The sequence below is a fragment of the Schistocerca cancellata genome, chromosome 3, assembly GCF_023864275.1.
Source record: "Schistocerca cancellata isolate TAMUIC-IGC-003103 chromosome 3, iqSchCanc2.1, whole genome shotgun sequence".
Taxonomy (NCBI): domain Eukaryota; kingdom Metazoa; phylum Arthropoda; class Insecta; order Orthoptera; family Acrididae; genus Schistocerca; species Schistocerca cancellata.
In genome coordinates this window covers 65,576,395-65,595,331 of record NC_064628.1, presented here as the reverse complement: position 1 = coordinate 65,595,331, position 18,937 = coordinate 65,576,395, and the positions used below count along the sequence as shown (strand labels likewise).

Below are 18,937 nucleotides of genomic sequence, written 5' to 3'. Positions count from 1 at the left end.
GAAGTTCGGACTGGAGTGCCTCAGGGCTCGGTCCTAGGTCCTTTTCTGTTTATCATTGCAATTAATGACTTACGTTACCATGTAGGAGCAAATTCAGTTGTGTGTTATGCAGATGATACAACGTTGCTCAATACACACCATGACACAACAGAACTGCATCAGGCAACACAGGAAAAACTAGAACTAGTAATGGATTGGTTTTCTTCTAATGAACTCCTGTGTAATCCTGATAAAACACAAGAACTAATTCTGGGTTTAACTACAGCTGTTGAAAGCGAATCAATAAAATTGTTAGGATTCCACATTGATTCGAAATTAAACTGGGTGGAACACATTAGCCATATCTGCAAGAAAATAGCAAGAGTGTGTTATCTCATCTGGAGACTGACAGATGTAGTCACTGATGAGTATCTGAAGGTGGTATATTTTGGCCTCTTTCAGTCACACATTTCCTACGGCATATTGTTATGGGGACATTCTTGCTTTGTCAGTGAAATTCTGAAAATTAAAAAAAAAAGTATTCAGAATAATAAGCAAATCTAAGCCCAAGGAACACTGCCACCCCCTCTTTATCAAGCACATGATATTAACTGTGGTGAATCTACATCTACACAGCACTGCTTTATGTCAAAAGCAACTTAAATGAGTTCGAGACCAGAGAGAACATACATCCCCACAACACCAGAGGCAAACTGGACTTTGACATACCAAGACACAGACTCACAAAGACTGCAAACTCACACAAAATAATGAGTTTAAAACTCTTCAATAAACTTCCAGCATCTGCTCGGTCACTGACCAATAATATTTTCAAACGTAAGGTTTATGACTGGCTTCTCAAACACCCATTTTATAAGATAACAGAATATTTTGAAATAAGCATTGACATTAATATATAAGAATATTCCTAAAAGAAAAGGAATTAAAACTTTACTGTAAAGTTATTGTTAATTGTATATTTAATGTTCAGACCTATTCCGCTGTAAGTGGTCAATGGTGAATAAACTGAATACTGAATATGTAATACATCACTAAGGTACAGGCATAAATATTTAATATAATCCCTGAAGGAACTCATGCTGGCTGTAGAAGCAGTGTGAGTCAAAAATCTCATAGTAGCTGCCTTGAACTTTGGCAGGTCATATATTGATTTAATTCTGAGGGAGCTTATTATAAATAACTTGCCCACAATGCAGGGTCCTTTTTTGTTTAAGCTGGTGTTCACTGCCTCTATATGAAAATTTTCTTTTTGCCTAGCGTTATCACAGGGTTTTTTTTTTTTTTTTTTTTTTTTTTAAGAGAGTGGGATTTTTTATCACATATTTTTTTCACGAACTAATTATCTTGTGCACTTAGTACAACTTGGTATGGGTTCCATACACTTGAGCATTATTCTAGAATGAGTTGCAAAAGTGTTTGGTTTTTCTTGACTTTATGCTTTTTCACAAATGAACCACAGTCTGTCACCTGATTTACCCGTATATATAAGTACACAGGGCAGATCCATGATGACGTAGGATGCAGCCGTTATGGTAAAATGAAGAGGGTACATATCAAGATAGAGGACTCAAGAACTTCAACAAACCAGCCTCAGAGTTCATAACTCCTACATCTACATCTTTACTCTGCAAAACACTGTAAAGTGCATAAAATTACCATCCCTGGCCACAGTAAGTGCACATAAAAGTTTTATGAGTGTAGAGTTACATTGTGTAAAATATGTCACTGGATGAACAGACAATAGGAAAGATATTTCAGCTGTGGGCAAAACATTGGTTTAGTTCATCCACTTATTTTATGACATGCTGCAGCTCTAAGCCTAGAAAACTTTTATGCCAATAACCATCAAACTTGACATAATAACCTAGCAAGATTTAAACTAGTTTGTCTCTATATGTGAATGTAGACTTTCCAAGAATATAGTGTTGACTAAATCTTCTTGGCTTCCATGCAGATGTCTCTTACCAAATTTGGTATTAAGCTTTTCCCAAAATTCCACTGTCAACTACATTCTGATCTTAAACATTGTAGGAAAGTTATTGTAGAATGTAAATACTTTAGGATTATAGGAAACCACTCACTGGAAAGCAGCCACAACAAAAGAAATAAAGTTTGTTATATTTTGAAGTTATCCATTGATGAGCTACAAAACACACCCACAAATGCGCACATGCACATGTGCGCCTATGCCCCAGAAGGAGAATGAGACAGAAGGCAGGGCAAAGGACTGAGGTGTGTGGCTAGTGCCATAGAGAGTGGCAGCAGGTTTGCTAGCTAGGAATGTGGGAGGAAGGGATGGCAGGTATATGGGCTGGCACGATTGTAGCAGCTGGTGGGAAGCGGCACACGTAGAAGGCGATGTGGGGGTGTGAATTGGGAGGGGGAGACAGGATTAAGGAAGGGAAAACCTGCCTCTCGTGTTCCCCCCACCCCACCCACCCAACCTGACATTACCCCAACAATAGCCAGTCCACCTGCTACAAAACAGCATTGGTGCTGTTAATCTAGCTGGCACCAAAAAGGGGCATAGGCATATGCATGCAAGTGCATACATGATTTCTACTCTAGGTCATCAAAGAATAACTCCAAAAGCTAGTAAGATATTTTTTTCTTTTGTTTGTGCCTAATGACAACTCAATGCTTCTGCATTTTGCTGAGCAGTCTCCTTTAATCCTAAAATTCTGATCTTAGCAAGATAGCTACAATTTGGTAACTTTTCCTAGCCTTCGTTTTACACCATGTTCTGTTTTACGATTTGACGTGTTTAGCAACAGCAGAGGATACAGATGATACCTTGCATTCACTGAGATAGAGCTGATGCCAAAAACTGATGGATGTATGTGTACCTCGTCATGTCACTACCTCACTGTAGCTTTAATGCTCTGTATTTTCTGGGGTGCTGAATGTCTGTAACAAGAACAGCAGCAGTTTCATTCAGTGGATGCCCAACAGTACGAACACTCTGTGACACTCTACAAAAACTATTGTAAATTGGTATCAAAGTTGTTTGTAATTTTAGTGTGATTCCCAAGCTCTTCAAAAGTATGTCTGAGCACTTTACAACCTCAGAAGAGTTTCTTAAACTGCTACTTTAGTGAAAGTACAAGTAAGTGGAACTCACTGAGACAGAGTTGAACTCAATCATTCATTGTGTTCTGTAGGCCTTATTAAGAAGAACAACCACCAGGGATGATTCATCTACAAAAATAAGCAAGTCGTATAAACTTAATCTGTGTACTGTATTATCAATAAACTCTCATTACACTGCTAAGTGCTATTCTTATATATACCAGACAAACCTAATCACAGAGTAAATAGTTAGCTGACTTTGTAAATACAGAGCTCTGTTTGCTGCACATTACTACTTGTAAACATAGCTTCACAATGAATACCACCAGGATTTACTAATTTTTTAAGTGTAGCTATTTGGGTATTGATTTAATTTTCTTTTGAATTGATTAGGATTCCCAATTTCTTGCTTTATGATGGTTGGAAGCTACATTATGTACACTTGTGGATTACGGATGTGCAGAAAGTTCTTTACCTGTTATTCATATATACATGATGAATCCCATATCATGTACATGATAAATGGTTGGTAAATAAATATCAGCATATAACTCTACTCTGACTCAAGCTCTTATGACAGTTTCTAATTGGCAGGGTTCCAAGACCTGGGCCTGGAATATTTTTAATATTTCGGAAGGTGAATGGCAACTTGCAAGCAGTCATTAAAAACATCCATTTCCAACACTATTAAATACCTGCATAACTCTGGCTTTTCAATCATTTTCTGTGAAAGAAAAACACCTGACTGCACTATATTTTTCCATTCCCTGAGAGTTACAGTGGTGGAGGGAGGGCCTCTGGGTAAGGGTGCCCTTGCTCTGAGCATAGTTATGGAGACAAAGTCTATACGAAAATTGTTTTTCTTTGCTATTGTTATCGGGTACCACTTAATTGCAGTTCAGCTGAAACTGGTTTTTATTGTTCAGCTGAAGCTGATTTTCATTCCCAGTAACAAAAACCACTGAGGAGTAGCACTTGTAATGGTAAGTGAGTGAGGTAAGAACTCCAAGATCCTTAAAAAGTGTTCTGCAAGCTGTTTGACCCTCTACTTCACATTACATTTTGACTGCTCACTTCTGCTGAATAAATGCTTTAATTACATTATGTGCACTGCACCAGAAGATAATTTTGTAAGACAACAAGGAGTGAATGTGTGCAATATATATGATTTCACCTACAGCCAAAGGATACCTATTGTAAGAAACATTAGTCCAAAACTTATTCTCTGCTTAAAGGCCCCGGGAGTAGACAACATTCCATTAGAACTACTGACGGCCTTGGGAGAGCCAGTCCTGACAAAACTCTACCATCTGGTGAGCAAGATGTATGAGACAGGCAAAATACCCTCAGACTTCAAGAAGAATATAATAATCCCAATCCCAAAGAAAGCAGGTGTTGACAGATGTGAAAATTACCGAACTATCAGTTTAATAAGTCACGGCTGCAAAATACTAACGCGAATTCTTTACAGATGAATGGAAGAACTGGTAGAAGCCGACCTTGAGGAAGATCAGTTTGGATTCCGTAGAAATATTGGAACACGTGAGGCAATACTGACTGTACGGCTTATCTTAGAAGCTAGATTAAGGAAAGGCAAACCTACGTTTCTAGCATTTGTAGACTTAGAGAAAGCTTTTGACAATGTTGACTGGAATACTCTCTTTCAAATTCTGAAGGTGGCTGGGGTAAAATATAGGGAGCGAAAGGCTATTTACAATTTGTATAGAAACCAAATGGCAGTTATAAGAGTTTAGGGGCATGAAAGGGAAGCAGTGGTTGGGAAAGGAGTGAGACAGGGTTGTAGCCTCTCCCCAATGTTATTCAATCTGTATATTGAGCAAGCAGTGAAGGAAACAAAAGAAAAGTTTAGAGTAGGTATTAAAATCCATGGAGAAGAAATAAAAACTTTGAGGTTCGCCGATGACATTGTAATTCTGTCAGAGACAGCAAAGGACTTGGAAGAGCAGTTGAATGGAATGGATGGTGTCTTGAAGGGAGGATATAAGATGAACGTCAACAAAAGCAAAACGAGGATAATGGAATGTAGTTGAATTAAGTTGGGTGATGTTGAGGGTATTAGATTAGGAAATGAGACACTTAAAGTAGTAAAGGAGTTTTGCTATTTGGGGAGCAAAATAACTGATGATGGTCGAAGTAGAGAGGATATAAAATGTAGACTGGCAATGGCAAGGAAACCATTTCTGAAGAAGAGAAATTTGTTATCATCGAGTATAGATTTAAGTGTCAGGAAGTCGTTTCTGAAAGTATTTGTATGGAGTGTAGCCATGTATGGAAGTGAAACATGGACGATGAATAGTTTAGACAAGAAGAGAATAGAAGCTTTTGAAATATGGTGCTACAGAAGAATGCTGAAGATTAGATGGGTAGATCACATAACTAATGAGGAAGTGTTTAATAGAATTGGGGAGAAGAGAAGCTTGTGGCACAACTTGACTAGAAGAAGGGATCAGTTGGTAGGACATGTTCTGAGGCATCGAGCGATCGCCAATTTAGTATTGGAGGGCAGCGTGGAGGGTAAAAATCGTAGAGGGAGACCAAGAGATGAATACACCAAGCAGATTCAGAAGGATGTAGGTTGCAGTAGGTACTGGGAGATGAAGAAGCTTGCACAGTATAGAGTAGCGTGGAGAGCTGCATCAAACCAGTCTCAGGACTAAAGACCACAACAACATAATTGACTTGACAATAAAATGCATTCATATATATTAAAGAACTATTATTTTGTTGTAAAAATTCACATTTAACCTAAGTGATTTTTGTGTGCAACATTTGCATGATCAATAAATCAATTTTGATGTATAATTTGATATGATGTGAAATTTGTCAGGCTGTTCACAAATAAGATTCATTCTGTTAATGTTAATATGGTTAAATCCTGGGCATTTGTATAATGGGATGTTTACTCTAATTTAATCTGCAATAACATTTAATATTTGTAACCCAACAAAACAATAACAGACCCACTGTCTGTCCAGAAATAGATCCAATGTTTAAGAAATTGGCAAGAAAAAACGAATTTAATATTTTAAGCATATTTAGTCTGCAATATTTTTCATATTGAAAATGTGGCTCTATTGACAAGTATTAAAAATATCCTGGCTGTAAGGGTGAATCAACAAGGAAAAGGAATTGGGGAACAGTCTAACCAGAAAATTTGAGTATTTGGCTATAGAAAGACAGCAGAAAGATACACTTGTTCGCAACAAATTAAGCCCATATATAAAGTTAAATGTGATATTTTAATTTTCCACTCGGAACAGGGTACCAATAGAACATGAGTCAAAGAACAAAAACTTAACTTTCTAATGACCACTGAACTTCCATGGAGTAAACCCTTTAAAGTGTGGAGCACCAGGGATGAATGGGTACTTAAATCTGATTTGTCTTTCTGCTCTCATACAGATGACTTGTTGTTGTAGAGATGTGGGAGCCAATGTGGGCAGCCATGATGTGGTTCCATGCCGTCTCAACGTGGATTCTGGTACATGATGCATAGTACACTCCAAACTATGGACCTTCTCTTCTGATTGAGTGTCATAGTACTCAGTTTCCGGTAAAACCCATGTAGGACTTATCCTCTGTATGGATACTCTAATGGTCTGGTCATTCTGTGAGATGTCCAAAGTATGGGAGTTGTGTCATATTACTCGATAAGGTACAGTATATGGAGGGTGTAGTGGTGCTCTGACTGCATCTGTGTGAAGTAAGACAAGTGCACAGTCCTTCAACACCTTCTGCATGAAAACTGAGTGTTCACTGTGCTTAGGTATCATTGGTCTTCTCATTGTTTCCAGGCGATCACGAATTTCATTTATCAGCAACAAGAGATTGGTTGGTGTTAGTGATGAGGCAATCGTTAGATAGTCAGCCAGAATTCTCAGTAGTTCCCCATAAACAATTTCTGCCATCTAAGCACTGAAGTCCACTTGTATGCGATGTATAATCCATGGAGAACCAGCTGTAATGCTCCTATCCATCTTCCTTGATGACACACAAGAGCTACTTTCAGTGTCCTTTAACTCCCCAAATTTAAATTACATATTACATAAGTTGGTTAACTCGTTGAACAGGGTAGACTCGAAATGGTGGCCTAGCAAGTGATATGAAGGGGCGGCGTTTCCGCCGCCATGTTAGTGACCGGAATGGTCTCCAGCCATCTCGTGCATCTGTCTGCTACAGTTAACAAGTATTTATAGCCATCAACAACGGTGAGTGGACCCACTATTGTTAAGTCCAGGTGCACATGGACAAATGTGCTGGTGGTCTTGCGAAATTCCCAATTTCCGCACGGACGTGTCGTGCTGCCTTGCAGCCCTGACATTGTAGGCAAGCGCAGGTTCATTCCCTGAACTCCTTTTTAATTGATGCTCACACAAAGCGTGCTGTTTGTAGCTTGATCGTAGCATTTGCCCCTGGGTGTGCCAGGTCGTGTAAACTGTCAGAAGCCGCCTTGTGAAATCGTGTAATGTATGGGTGCGGTTCTTGCCGTGACATATTGGGGCCACAGATTAAGTAGGCAACAAATTAAATCCACATATAAAGTTATGGAGGATATTTTATTTTTTCAACTCAGGCCAGAGGTAAGGCTTCTCATACGCCTCGAATTTAAGCACAGCGTTGACTAAACCCTAAAAGTCTTCTGCGATGATATCTGTGGCGTATGACTCCTTTTTACCCTAGTACCTGTCATTCTTAGTCACGTAATTGCAAAGTTTACCCTCGTGCGCTACGGGAGACCGTTTTTGATGCGTCTATAAACCTGAACACAATTATTGCTTTCTCTCATATAATTTTGGCATAAAGCATTATTCGCAGGGAAAGTCATGTCATTGCCATGAACCTGTAGGTATTTTCTGGAAACAATCATTCTCAAAATAGGTTATTACAGCAAGGCGACATCACTAATTCATATTTGTGGTAAAGCGGTAACAGTACTCTCTAACTTGAAACGTACTGCTGCTTCTGAATCATAAAAACAGAATGACGCTCATTCAATAATTCTGGCAACTGTGAACTTGGCTTTGTACAGCTGAAATCTAAAGCTAGTGACATTCAATAAAAAGTAGAAAAAAGAAACAAACGCTTCTTAATAACTTTTGAAAAATATTGCTGCCTCTTTTCAACACGTTCCACAACAGTTACTCTTTGAAGTCTTAAACGAATATTACAACGTTTTAAAAGATTTTCAATATTTATAAGGTGCGGGCACATAATTTCGGAAAATTTAGGTTGCAAGGGGCTAACTTACGCCGGTGTCAATTTGAATATAATCCTTTTGAGTACACTGCTGAGTGAAACTCAGTATTATTACATCTATTATTTGATTTTTTTTAAAGGTCCAACCCTAACAATACCACGGTGACAACACTATCAACATTGTTCAATTGAAAGAAATACTTGTGCGCACATTCTTTTTGTTTGGCTTCAGTTTGTAGCATCTTTGTCCAGTTGTCTATAGTTTTGTGTATACAAAGTGAATTGTTTACAGTGATGCTTGGTTTTTGGAACGAAGAAATTTTTAGTGACATAAGAACGATGATTGCCGTTATTCTTCGTTTATACTGTGGCAGTGGAAATTGTTTTCAGTTCTTCAGAAAGCGTTGGCGTCTCTGCGAATGTTAAGCCTGTGGGCGTGCAGCCATAACCTGGCTGAGAATTCTTTTAGTGCCAGGAATTAGGAACTACTTAATGGTTACGAAACTAAACGAATCTGTCAATACGGATGGATAAGGTAGTACTGACAGCTCAACTGATTTTTTGTAACACAATCAAGGTTAATGATTTAACCATTTTACATAAACAAGTAAATACATTGTACACTGAATTTAAGAGGATACTTAGTTAACATGGTATTCTTTAGTGTCTGTTGACGTATATTTTAACTTCTAGTTATAACCTAGTGTAGCAGCTACGACAGGAAATGACAGGTTGTAGGAATCGAAATTTCACAACAGATTGTAGTCTCCAACGCAGTTAGTTTCAACCTAACAGAAGTTTTACGTTTGGAAAGCAGAACTTGATGACGCGATTTCTAGATGTTTACATATATATTAACAGTCGTTAATTGTGTACCTACGCCGCAACAAAATAAATAATTGTACACACACATATAGTATTGTCACCTGTAGATTCGCTCATGATTCATGCACATTATAAGCTGTAAAATGTGAAAATTGTTTATACTCTGTACTGTTGTATTTAACCCTGCTGTTCTGTTCGGGTCTATATGACCCGAAACGAATATGAACGTTATTTTACATTATGTAAATACCAATATATATTTATGAAACTTTGTGACTTTGTCTGAAAATGGATGAGCAGCATGTGTTTTAAAAGGTTTTAAAAAAGTTTAAGAAGTTTGGGCTTCAACTGTAATAGTTGCATATGTAATGTTCGGGTCATAATGACCCGACACAAATATGTTTAGTGTAACTCGTATTTATTTCTAAAATCTGGAAATGGCGAAAATTATTTTTGTTGTGTTGTGTGGGAATAGTGACTGCATCATTCCAACTTACTCTCAACAATCACCTAAAGCTCCATGCGTTCACAACAATGGGCTTGTTTGTTGCTTTCCCCAGGAAATAATAATTGGCAGTTCTCAATAATTGGAATGCTTTGTTTCTGCCCAGTTTGACTTGTGACACCATGGCGATGAGACCATTGAATGATCGTGAGTTGGAAGAAATAGTAAATGCCTCACCAGATGAAGGATCACTTTCTGAGTTTGAAGATCACATCAGCAATGCATCTGAAAGCGAGTGTTCCGATGACAGTTACGACAGTCCACAGCCCATACAAAATAGTGTAGAGACTTTTCTTTCTAAAAATGGGAATATAGAATGGCAGTTGCATCCACCAGCACAACATGGTCGCCTACCAGCTTCGAACATCATCAAGAGTACCCCAGGAGTTACCAGGTATGCAGTCAGCAGAATATCTGATGTAAAATGTTCATTTGAAGCAGTATTTCACACAGCGCTTCAAAATGAAATAATAGAGATGACAAATATTGAAGGGCAGCGAGTTTATGGTGAACAGTGGACAGATATTGATGGTTCTGTTTTCCATGCATACTTAGGACTCTTACTCCTAGCGGGTGTATATCGATCTCATGGGGAGTCTACAAAAAGTTTGTGGGATAAAGATACTGGGCGAAACATATTTCGAGCAACCATGTCTCATGAAACATTCTGTAAGATATCACGTGTCCTGCGATTTGACAAGAAATCTACTAGAGAGGAAAGACGACGTACTGACAAACTTGCCGCAATTCGTAGTATTTGGGAGAAGTGGGTAGAGGTCCTTCCTCAACTGTATAATCCAGGAGAAAATGTTACTGTTGACGAGCAGTTAGTAGCATTTAGAGGTCGCTGTCCATTCAAGCAGTATATCCCAAGTAAACCGGCAAAATATGGGATCAAAATATGGACCATGTGTGACAGCAAAACTTCATACGTACTGAAAGCCCAAATTTATACAGGAAAGGTGAGTGGAGCGGCACCAGAAAGAAATCAGGGAATGAGGGTGGTATCTGATCTCACTTCTGAGTTACGTGGTCAGAATATCACGTGTGACAACTTTTTTACGTCGTACAATTTGGGGCAGCTGCTTCTGAAAAGGAAATTGACTATGTTGGGAACTATACGGAAAAATAAGCCGGAGCTTCCACACAAAATGACCAACAAGGAGGTACACAGCTCTTCATTTTACTTCACAAATGACACTACTGTGGTTAATTATATTCCTAAGAGACACAAGAATGTTGTACTTATGAGCACTCTCCACCATGATGCGGAAATCAGTGACAGGGCTGATAAGAAGCCAAAAATGATTTTGGACTATAATTCAACCAAAGGTGCTGTAGACACGCTTGATCAGTTATTAGGTACATATACATGCAAACGAAAAAGTAATAGGTGGCCAATGATAGTTTTCTACAATATTCTTGATGTTTCTGCTTATAATGCATACGTTTTGTGGATTTCGGTTGACCCTAATTGGAATGCAAGCAAATTGACTAGAAGGAGAATATTCTTGGAGGAACTTGGAAAGTCACTGATAAAAGAACATATTGCATCAAGAACGCATTTCCCAAGAACAGAAGATTCTTTGAGAATGGTCACAAGCATCCAAAACCCGAATGATGTGGGTGGTGTGTCAGAATCGGTAACAACAAGAAAATCTACAAAACGTGCACGCTGTAAGTTCTGTCCATCAAGTAATGACAATAAAACAAACATGGTGTGTGGAAAATGTAGTAAACATATTTGCAAGAAACATGTAACCTACTTGTGTCCACAGTGCAAGCAGTAAGAAAAGAACTGTAGTATTTTATAAGATGATTGTATTGAAAATTCTGTTGTTTCAAATTTATGTGAATACTTGTGCCTAAACTACAATCAGTAAGAAGAGAGGATTCTAAAGTTGTAGTGCTTTCTATGTTGGAATGTAATAAAAAAACTGTAGTGTGTTCTGTACTGTAGTGTGCTCTAAGATGAATATCTGTAATGACAACTGTCTGTTGTTAGAAAATGTCAATACTTACGTCTAAACTGTCAACAATAAGAATAGAAGTATGGAAAAACTGTAGTGCTTTCTAAGTTGAATGCCTGTAATGGAAACTGTCTGTTGTTTCAAATTTATGTGCATATTTAAATGAAAAATATCCCTCAATAAAGTTGTATGCATTGTTATTATTATTATTATTACCATTATTATTATTATTATTATTATTATTATTATTACTAACAAGGTACTGGAATAGAACAACAATGTCGATAGCTAAAACTGTACCAAAATTTATGTTTCTAAAGCATTTTGATATGTCGGGTCATATTGACCCGAACAGTATATATGTCAAGTAAAAGTGAACAGAACAGCAGGGTTAAAGTAGCGTGTAACCTTAGCTTACAGACGACAAGTTTTTGTATTCTGCAACTTTCAGATGGACACCAACATTTGTTTTCACGTCTTCTTTGATTATTTATTTTAATGTTTGAGTGTAACACCTATTGAAATAACATTTCTGGTAATTAGATCAAGGCCTAGTTGTAATGAAATGCTGTTGTTGCTATAAAACTGTCAGAGATTCACAGTATGATCCATTGAGATCTCATTAGTCTGTTAAAATGGAATACAATTCGTGCTAATTTCAACACTGGAGTTCAAAACTCTGTAAAAGCTAACAAGCGTAGACATTCTAGTGTAATTGTGTGTTTAAGAAGCTACATATCAATAACCTTACTTGGACACCATGATTCTTCTGTGCTGCCACAGTCGTTGATTTGTAGAGTTTAAAGTGCATTACAATATTTACATGAACAAGATGCATCATCAGGTTACCACATTTAATTTTTTGAATTTATGATACTAAGGGTAATTGGCACTGTGGACTGTTTACATTGAATGTGAAACTTCCTGGCAGATTAAAACTGTGCGCCGGACCGAGACACAAACTCGAGACCTTTGCCTATTGTGGGCAAGTACTCTACCATCTGAGCTACCCAAGTACAACTCACGCCTCGTCCTCACAGTTTTACTTCTGTCAGTACCTCGTCTCCTACTTTCCAAACTTCAGCTCAGTGCACACTCCGCTGCAGAATGAAAATCTCATTCTGGATACATTTAATATGTTAGTAAAATGTTTTGTAGTATCTAGGACTGCCGTTAAGCTGAATAAAGCACATTCAACTTAAAATTACCCAGGTTGACCATATGCTTTATGTATGGTTAGAACCAACAAAGCAACCAGACCTCCATGGCAATAGAGAAATTGACTTCACATGTCGTCGTTACATTGCAGGACCTCCGGCATCAGTAGGTTCAGTTGACTTCAGGTTGGACATTAAACCCTAATTTTGTAAGCTGCAAGCATGAGGTGGTGAATGAGTTTATGTAGTGGTAAGGTTAATTCTTTTCAATATGCAAAACATGTTATAGTGTCTCCTGAGCATTTCATTACGTTACATGTAGCATTAGTTGCCCAATGTGCATACACAATATGTAGTGCCCTCCCGCCTTCCCTTTTTTTGGTTTATTTACTATGTATGTACATAACCAGCCAGCATACTAGCCATGATGGGCCATTCGGTGCCCACTGGCCACTATTTTGTCTTCTGCCATTGCTCAGAGTCATTCTGATTCAGTATGGAGAGGCAGTAGGTCAGCCCACAGCTCCCTTGGCTGATATCAGTTTCTCATACTGTGGAGCTGCTTCCTGTCATTCAAGGAGCCCCTCATATGTTATCACGAGACTGAGTGCAACCTATTCCATCCTCCCATCACAGGAAAAAAACTCCCTGATGGTTGTCATAATTGTATCCTGGTCCTCTGCATAGCATGGTGACCATTTAACCTTGGAGCTGGACTATAATTCTTAATAGCACCAAAATACTTGCTGGAAATTTGTCTACTACCTTGTAAAGCTTTTTGGAATTTACCTTGTAGCTTCAAGTTTTGATGTCAAAAGTGCTTTAAATATGTCGCAAATGTAGGCATCAGGCTATGGTACACATTACCACAATGTTTATTGTGCATTCATATAAGTCGATTTTGGCAATTCATCCCACAACACAATCTAAAACTGTCCAAACATGCAGATTTAAAGTATCTGTGGTTTTCAATAGTTTTTGACTCTCTTCAACATTCTTGTGGCAGTGACCTATTTGGAAATGTCAGACAGGAGCTTTACTTAAGAAGGGGCCAGAGAAATGTTTTGCAAGCAGCAGCACTCTTCAAGGCTGAATTATTTAACTGTACAATCTGATGTGTATGTAGATTCCCCAGGTAAGGGATAGTTTCACTTGAACAAAATGTCCTCTTGGTAATTACAACCAATCATTAAATTTAGTCACCATGATTGTATTTTGTTAAGTTTCCATTGTGTCCTTACTTTACCAGCCTAATGATTAATTGAAAGATAACTGTCTTTTACTAGCTGTGAGACTATTGGAGATGATTAATTTCTGTTTTGTTTGACCTGCAAAACGAATTACCGAGGTGTTTTTTTTTAAACTGGTTCAGAAAATGGTTATGGAAGTCGGTATAATTTTGATATCCTTGTCAATGTGTGTGTGTGTGTGTGTGTGTGTGTGTGTGTGTGTGTGTGTGTGTGAGAGAGAGAGAGGGGGGGGGGGAAGAGACAGAGAAGGGGGGGGGGGGGGGAGTTGAGAGTAAATGAGCACTTTAGAAAGATAGTGAAGAAGCACCCACACCAGGAAAAAAATCCCCATAATTAGCGAGATCTTTATTGACCTCTGGCTTACGTGTTTCTACATGACTGTTGAAATCCTCTATCCTGTCTTTGTTTAAATTTTGAATTTTGTGATTTTGGACTCTTTGTTCACAGGTAATTTTTTACTAAATTGTTAATTGGAAATTATATACAATGTGTAGCCCTACTTATTACAATGTGAATTGGGGCAGGCCTGGTATATCACTGCATTTTGTGTTCCTACAAAGTGTCTATTCCTAGCCCTTCAGAATTTCATTGGAATTCATACATGTTAAATATAAATGTGCGCATTAAAGATGAAAACTACCTACTGGACAGTGTTCCAAAATTGGTAAGTATTAAATTTCTCATATATACTTAATTTCATCAAAACGGAAATTGATATTTCTACTCAGTTTGCACTGAAATTTATTATAGTCACACTATTCTCGGTACTTTTGTTCTTCACTGTGTAATATTTAATTTGTAGCACCATGAAGTTTAATGTGATGGAACTGCATTTTATTTTTTAGTACCAGAAATGTTTTAAATTTGCTAGTGTATCTTGGTTTCAGCAGTTTATTGTGTAAAACTAAAGGAATGGAAATATCACTGCTAACACTGTGTCCTATTTGTCACTATTACTACAATCTAATCACATACTTGCCATTGTTATGGCATTATTTTGTTGTATTTCTTTTTAGGTGCTTGTTTGTATAACAGGACTATGACAGTGTGAGGAATGCAAATTAAAATTAAATTTGCAGACATATGCTAAAATTTGACTCATGCTCTTTGAGATTGAAGGTTTAGAAAAACATTAATTTTGACGCATCCTTGTGAGTTGGATTCCATTGGAAATCTTTAATGTCTACGTATGTCAAGAACACTGAGATTTCGTTACTAAATGGTGAAAAGATGTTTTCTCTTTCAGTATCTGAGGATTTGTTCAATGCATTAAGCCTCTCCTTTGTGAATAACTCGTTAAACTAATTTTATTTTAGATTACTTGCAATCTTCTACTATGTTTCATCCAAACACGTGATGATTTCTGAACAAAATGGAATTATTAATGTTGAAACTTTTGACTTCCATACATTTTTGTAACTGAGATGTAAATATTGTGCTAAATGACATGAGCATATGTTGCAAAGGAAATCAATAAAGCTTTAAAACTGAGTGTTGGAATACTTATACTTACATGGTTACAGATCACCTTGTGTAGTCTTCATTAGGACCATGATGTAGGGTAGTATATGTTTAACTTATTTTGGAGATACTTATTTTCAGGGAATGTATCTTTCGTGGCCAAATCTTCCTGTAATTTGCATAAGGGGAAAAAAGATCTAAATTCTGATGGTGTTGCTACTTTTCAGTGTTCACAGGTCCCAGTGCATGGCATCCGTCTCTACAGAGCTGCCACTACATTGCTGGATCTCTGCAACCTCAGTTTCAGATATCTTCAAAGTGTGCAGAACCTTTTGTTTGCACTAATTGTGGCAAACATTATCGCTTTAAGGGGAACTTGCAACGACATGTGAAACATGAGTGTGGCAAGTTGCCACAGTTTCAGTGTCCCTACTGCCCGAGGCAGAGCACTCAAAAGAGCAATCTGATTCGCCATATTAAAAAGTTTCATCCTATGGAACCGATTGTATAAAATGTGTACGTGTACTTCAGTAGTTGTTTTATGATTTGTTTCGAGTGTGAAACAATACTGTTAACTATTGTAGTACTGCTTGCATATGGTACTGTTGAACAGAATATAGATTGACTGAATCTGGAATGTTACTGCCATAGTTGCTTTTGTAATTAGATGAAATGATATTTGTTGTTATTAAAGGCAGTGATAAACTGCTCAGATCAGCTGTTGTGTTTTTTTCCATAAAATCCAGCTATATTTCAGTGCTAACAAATCAACAACACATCCCCCCCCCACCACCACCACCACCAACACACACACACACACACACACACACACACACACACAGCTTGTTTTTATAGACAGAGAAAAATAATTTGTTGCTAGTCTTACACAACAAATAATTTGAAAGCAACCTTTGTCGACTTTTTTAAATTGTGTTTTTAGTGTCTAAATTATTTCCGTTACATCGATTCTATGATAAATTCACTTTTTATTGTATGTATAAGTAAATTGGGTCATTGTATTTGCATTGTGAACCAGTCTTATTTTGACACTGTATGATGAGAAATTAGGGTTTTTGGAAAGCAAAGAAAAGGTTGAGATTGTGCTGTTTGAGTATACAGATATCTGAGAAAGAAGGATATGCATCCATTTCCTAATCACACATTAAGCATTGGGACAACCTTTGCTATTCAGTCAGTCACATAGCCATGAACATGCTCATTTAAAAATATTATGAAGATGGGAAAGCAAATTAGCTCTCAGCTGTGAGACATGGTTACAAATAGTACAAGGATTCTAAGTGTTCTAAGATTTGACTGACTTGTTGAAGTATTTGATGTTAGTATGTATTTAGAAATTATGTTACAGGTCTTTTATTTGAAGATCAAACACAGTATGTAATAAGTGTTGTTGCCAGTAAAATTAGGTAACTGTTAAAAAGTGCATGTGAGGTATTGGTAGAACAAGTTTTAGTATTAGACATTCTCTTTTCACTTGTAATGTGATTGGCTCCGAGGAGCAGATTATATATGAAAATAGGAAAAATGTAAAGTTAGTCACCAACTTCAAAAACATATATTGGCTACCATATGACAAAGATGCCGGGGTACTTGGAAGTATAGGGTTTATCAGAATTGTCATAGGTCCATATGGTTGTATTTTAAGACACATTTTAATGTTAATGCCATATATCTGAATTATTTCTCTGTAATTTAAACTCTGTTGTTACAGGTTGCTAACAAGTATATCATCATGCCTCAGACTATGTCTTGTTCTGCAGTTCATAGTAATTTCCAGCAGGATTAGCATATGTTTCATAAATATTCACAACAAGACAGACTAGGTTTTTCTCCGGTACATTTGTTTTTGCTGTGTATGTGATAAAAAACTGAATTAATTGCTGTGTATGTGATAAAAAACTGAATTATATCAGTCCATGTTAATTGATTTCTGTGATACATGGCCGCTATATTTGATTTATTTGTATAGCTTTCTGGTAATCAATGATGATAGTTAATGGACGATTTTAAGTATAGGGTGTTGACGTTTCTGACTGAGTAGCATTTTATATGTCCCACTGTGTCTATTTTTATTACACTTTGGGGGTGATGTTTGTTCATCTGTGTTTCTACCTTGATAACTGTCAAAACATAATGCTGCTTGATAATGATCTTTGTTATTTTTAGACATTTCTTTAGCAAGCCAGCTGCGAAAACTGAACCAATTCTGTAATCATAAGGTATTTATTATTCATTGTGTGAACTGTCGATATCTGTATCAGCTGAAATATTATTTGTGTTAAAATAATTCTACTTTTACCTCTTCATATCTGGAAATATTGTGTACAGTTGTCAACACTCAAATATATTGTCCAGTTAGCTGTGTATTGTTGTTTCCAGAGTAAGCTACACCATTATGTAACGATAATTGTAAGACAGAACAATTGTAATCATTGTTGCACAACTGCATTCTCTCCTCCACGTTTCACTTTAATAAAAGGCTGCTAATTATTGTACTGTTCGTTACTGAGAGAGCGAGAGAGGGCTGCGTTCAAACATATATTGATACTAAAAGATAATAGTATTAATGCTGGTCCAGTGTAATGTTGAGGATACTATTTTTTCAAAACCTGTACTTTGAGACAGTGATCCACTGAAATAACCAATTTTTATCTGGAGAAGTAAATAAATGAACATAATCACATTATTTTATTCTTGTGAAGACTGCCTTTTCAGATGCATGAAGTTTCAAAAGTTGTTATGGAATTTTTGGTCTGCAAATTTTCAGGGTATTATCCATAGTGGAACATGAAGTAGTTTAGTGCATTATTTGTGCTAATGTACTTTAAGGTAGTTTTGTGTTCAGTATAAAGAGGTATTTTTCTATTTAATTCTTGTGCACAGACATTTCATGTGCCTTTTACGGAAACTAAACTGTCCTCTGTAATATGCTAAAATCTTTTATTATCAGCAGGAGGATCTTAAGGCTTTTTTAAGATTAATGCTTTTCATTACAATTTAATAACTGGCACCGATACCTCTGTTCTTGTGTCAGTGCAAAAGAAGAAGTTTAATTTTTTCATTACAATTTAATAAGTGATACTAATACTCTTCTTCTTATGTCAATGCAAAGAAAGAAAGAAAGGTGGGTAGTTTGTTTATTTAAAGAGACATGGGTGGTGTGGACACGGAGCATGGTACGTTAGGGTTGTGTTCAAAGTGTAGTTACCTATTGATTTTGTAACAAATCAGTAGTTCTCGTTGTCAAGAGCTTTAAAGTTCAAGAAACTTTTCTCTACTGAAAGGTAATGTCATTACGCTAAGTGTTGTACATTTCATAACACACCAACTTTGATTTGGCTTACTGCAAGTAAGTAAGTAAGTTAAGTTGCTCATTTCACAAGAAAAAAAATTGTTTCGCCAATGAATTATCTACAAATCATCAAAACTTGTTCTTTTCATTATCTATGGGTGAGAGACATTAAG

The 18,937-nt window shown here is 37.0% G+C and overlaps 1 long non-coding RNA gene across 1 annotated transcript; it reads left to right on the top strand.

Annotated features, from left to right (window-relative positions):
• Positions 1-8,519: 8,519 nt before the first annotated feature.
• LOC126176988 (uncharacterized) lies at positions 8,520-16,171 on the top strand. The gene is made up of 3 exons (XR_007535733.1): positions 8,520-8,821; positions 14,441-14,657; positions 15,682-16,171. It is a non-coding gene; the product is annotated as an uncharacterized LOC126176988 (long non-coding RNA).
• The last annotated feature ends 2,766 nt before the right edge of the window (positions 16,172-18,937 follow it).